Source organism: Engraulis encrasicolus, chromosome 23 (assembly GCF_034702125.1).
Source record: "Engraulis encrasicolus isolate BLACKSEA-1 chromosome 23, IST_EnEncr_1.0, whole genome shotgun sequence".
NCBI lineage: Eukaryota > Metazoa > Chordata > Actinopteri > Clupeiformes > Engraulidae > Engraulis > Engraulis encrasicolus.
In genome coordinates this window covers 8,927,925-8,932,792 of record NC_085879.1, presented here as the reverse complement: position 1 = coordinate 8,932,792, position 4,868 = coordinate 8,927,925, and positions in this window count along the sequence as shown.

Here is a 4,868-nt window from a genome sequence, read left to right as displayed (position 1 = left end):
TCTTCTCTTCTCTTCTCTTCTCTTCTCTTCTCTTCTCTTCTCTTCTCTTCTCTTCTCTTCTCTTCAGGTTCCCTTTAAATGAGGCTGGGCAAGCAAGTGAGTGAGCAAGCGCTTTGGTTGTGGCTGGAGGTGAGGTGAAGCGCTTGCTTAGCAGCACTGTGATATTTTATTCCTGCATTATCAGTGGTGCACATGCATTATTCACCTCCTGCTCTTTTAAACAGGGGAAAATATCAAAGATATTAGCGGGGACGCCAGTCTCGCGCTCTCTCTCCTGGCTGCGGCACATGCAGCAGCTCTCTAAATATTTCAGTAGAGCTACGGTAGGGCCTTTTTACATCGCAAATTTGAACGAGCATCTATCTCCCTCCATCATCCCCATGTCCCATCTGTCTACGTCCCATCCCCCTCTCTCTACCTCTCTCTCTCTCTCTAGCTCCCTCTCCATCACTCCTCTCACTGAGAAAAATGTGGCACATGATGATGAATGGCCAATGAGGCAATCATCCTCCGTCCTATACTTCAGTCTAATCAGTGCCATAGTAGATGTCTCCTTAGTCTCAATCAAGCTGCATGCTCAGTATATGAAGACTTGGCCTTTCCCTTTACCCTCCGCCCATATACTACACTACACTGCCCAAGTGGCTGCTTCCCTGAGTACTCTTGAGTAGTTATGACACTGAGATGGGCTTGCTTTGCCTACCTACAGACACTTAAACTTCACAATAAATGGTCAAACACATTTGTATATAGGCCTTCTTTTGAAGCAAGGGCACAAGGAGACACAAAGGCAGACAATAAAAGAGTAGTCCCTTGTACTGATCCTTAGTTAAGATGAACCGTAATATTTATCTATTAAAGTGACACTTTGGGACATAGTAGGCCCTACTTCCCTTAGCCAGAGTTACAGAGACATGTCGAGACACTTGACATGAGATTTCATGCCATTCATGAAATAGAATTTGCTTGTATATGCTATAGAAAGTGAATGGCCTTTTATAGCCTGGCGGTAAAAAACAGTTTTACCCAATCCACACAGCACAGGAGTAAAATGAATTATTATGCCAGACTCTCATTATAGTTAGTGTCTATGTGTGATAGAATACTTGTACTGTCTGAATGAAAACTAACCGTGTATTGAATCAATTGTCACATGTAACCTACTGTAGTCATGTCAACAGAGAATCACAGGAGAGTTGTTGCAGCTCCGGTAGCTCACCTGCCTTTGAACCAATGTATTAAAAATCATTGATATTGTAACATGGTAAATCCCTGTGCATATGCCCTTTGCAAACATAAACCGAGAAGATTCTGAAAATATTTCTACCAAAAAATTCTGAAAGAACGAGACTCTCCCAAACAGTCAAACAGGACGCTGTTGCTGCTCAAATATAAATCCAAGGTTGGTTTACCTCTAAAATCAGTCAGTCAACGGAGATATGCATAGACAGTATAGCAAAACAATTGATATCTTTCTGCTGCTTTGTGAATTGGATACAACACTGTTTTTAGTGGTGGGCTATAAAAGGCCATTCACTTTCACCAGCCTAGCAACAACAACCTCTCCAATGGACTGCATGAAATCTCAAAAAAGTGTCTCGACACCTGTCCCACACTATGGCTAACTACGAAATTGGGTTCTATGTCTGAATTTCCGGGAGTGTCAATTTTAAGGGACAGTTTAGGTTTTTTTTACATCAATCTGTATGACATATCCTTCAGCAGTGTCATGCACCCACACTGGCTTACCCCCGACTGTGTCCTCTGAGCCGAGTTCTAGTCCAGTTTGGGTCAAAACGAAAGTAGTCCAGCCAGTTTGCTGGGTCACAAAAATAGAATCTTTTTCTTCTTAAAACCGTATGTGTTGAAAAGAGCGATCCATCTGCATCACAAAACTGTTGTGAACAAAAAAGTCACACCACACCATCTTGACAACAGCTATGAACAGCTATATTACGTAAACAAACAAGACTCTAAGCTCAAATGAAGAGAGAATACAATTTGGACAGTCAGATAAATAGCTTTCAACATAAATGTGCAGGAAACATTGCAAAGAACAAAAATGGTGTGTTCTTCTTTGTGTCCTCTGGTGTGGGTAATTTGCAATTCCCATGCGCAGATAATGAAGCATTATGGATGCCAGTTTTAGCCATAGAATTTCTGGAAATGTAATTAGACATGTATTAATGTTATTTTATTTGTTTGTATTAATGTTATTTTATTTATTTTACGACGAAGGTGTGATAATGCCTTAGCCACATTCTTGGCATGTTTTGTTTTGTTTTATGGTGCCATTAGCAGTGAGTGCAAATTCCCTCCTTTTCCAGGAAACGTTTTGTCCCTCGTGAGCACTAACTCTATGTGGGAGATCCCTGTGTGCTGCTCTGGATGTGCAGTAGGCCTAATTTACCGACCGGAGCCTGTCTGCACCATCTGTGCAATCTACAAGCCCCCACAAAGCTCCAAAACGGTAGTGGTGGTTGCTCAGAGAAAGGTGAATAAGCAAATCACCCAGTGAAGGACAAAATACAAACTGTTCTGTTCTTGAATTTAATTTAAAAAAGGTGCATAAATGGTGTTACAACCACAACAAGGAATGATCAAAAAATACTCTCTTAAAGGATAATTTCAGCCAACTCCAACATGCTGTTTTAATGCTCACACTACCCTGGACTTGTCAATACCTGAGATTTTTTTTTTCTCCAGCCTTTTCCAAGATCCTGGTCATTGCAATGGGGGCAGGTGTTTGTTTACATTTAAAAAAAACTTCTGGATTAATTCCCAAAATCATCCAAAAGGTTATGCAACATTAGCAGACAATTAGCAGCGATACCTTTTGGGAAAATATTTGGAGTAGGCCTATGTTAAAAATGTAACCAAAAGCTGCCCCCATTAATTAGAATAGCTAAGATCTCGGAAAGGGCTGAGCCGAAAAATGTGGCATCACCAGGTACTGACAAGTCAAGGGTAGCGTGAGCATATTGAAATTGACTGAAGTGGTCCTTTAATATTCCCTACAATCTGCCCTTGATATTCCCCATAAGCAATAAAGGCTTTTTAAAATGAAAATACTTCGCATCCATCAGCCGACATTTTGTTAGAGGCTCAAACCTTTATTTCAGTTTCCCTACACTGCTGTGCTTCTACTTGCTCTCTTTTCTGTGCGTTCTATCTGTGTTACTTGGCTGTATTGGAGGCGTTTCTGTGCAGCTGGCATGGAGCTGGTGTTGCTCCTGAAAATAGGATGGTGGATGGTTCTGATTTCCTAACTTTTATCAGCTTCATCTGTGTGTGTGTGCGTGTGTGTGTGTTTGTGTGTGTGTGTGTGTGTGTGTGTGTGTGTGTGTGTGTGTGTGTGTGTGTGTGTGTGTGTGTGTGTGTGTGTGTGTGTGTGTGTGTGTGTGTGTGTGTGTGCATGTGTGTGATTGTGAGTGTGTGTGTGTCTGTGGTCTCATGCATTTGAAGAAAAGAGAGAGAGAGAGAGAGAGAGAGCGAAAGAGAGAGAGAGAGAGAGAGAGAGAGAGAGAGAGAGAGAGAGAGAGAGAGAGAGAGAGAGAGAGAGAGAGAGAGAGAGAGAGAGAGAGAGAGAGAGAGAATAACAAATGTCCTGCCGTGCCTGGCTTCCTGTGCACAGGGGATGGAGGGACAACGGTAGGTGAGGGGGGAAAAGCTGCATGTCTGCATGTCTGAGTGAAAGAGTTTACAGCAGATATACATCTAGAACCAAACACCAGAGACCCACCCATTACCCACACAGAAACACTGGAGACCCATACATTATCCACACGGAGACCCACACATTACACATGATCATGAAAGAAGAAGAAGAAGAAGAAGAAGAAGAAGAAGAAGAAGAAGAAGAAGAAGAAGAAGAAGAAGAAGAAGAAGAAGAAGAAGAAGGAGGAGGAGGAGGAGGAATTGAGCTAGAGTAGGAAAAGACTACGTGAAATGAAGTAAGGCAAGGGTGATGAATGAAAAGAGAGGCAAAAGGAATAAAGCAGGGGAGAAGCACAAGAGCTTCTCTCGAAAGATGGTGTGGAGAGGGAGAGAGAGATGGTTTCCTGCTGGAATAGGAGAAATTGGCATGCTGGTATACAGAGATTGTTTATGTGTGTGTGTGATTGAAGTGTGACTACAAATAACATGCACAATACGGGTGAATGTGGTGACATGCGTGACAGACTATATGAAAGGAATGGAACATGTGTCTGAGAAACTGGAAAGTTGGGTGAACGTATAACCCACCATCTCTGTGTGACTCCAAGCTTGCTCGTAATTATGACTGATAACTGTTGCACGATCCCCGCATCTTGTGCCACGTTTTGGCAGCATACCAAGATCGCTCAGCACTCTGGCTTGGCGGCTTCTCTGGACAAGCATATTGTTTCCATCGAATGGCATCGCTGCTTACCCACCCAGTCAACATTGTGGTGATGTGCAGGGCCAGATTAAGATGGCCGGGGGGCCCTCGGCTAGAGGTTGATGTGGGCTAGCAACAGCACATTTTTCGATAAATTTACATAGACTGTGTCATAATAACACCAGCCATATCTAGCCTGTGCATTAATCCGGCATTGGTGATGTGACTTTGGGCTGCAGTCAATCTGATGGGAAATTGGCTTGGGTCCATTGTTTTACCTAAGACTTCTTGGATTATCATAGCAACATTGTTATGATGTAGTTGAGTGTTTTCAACAAAGAGTGAATAGGCCCGTCGACAAGCCCATCTGCAGTAAGATTCTACCAAGTTCTGCCTTCTTCCAATGGAAATAAATTGAAGTGTAAAACCTATTTTAGAAGCTGCTGACGGAAAACAAGTTCACACTTCATATCAACCAATAAAACTCAGTGTTCGTTATCAGCACTCA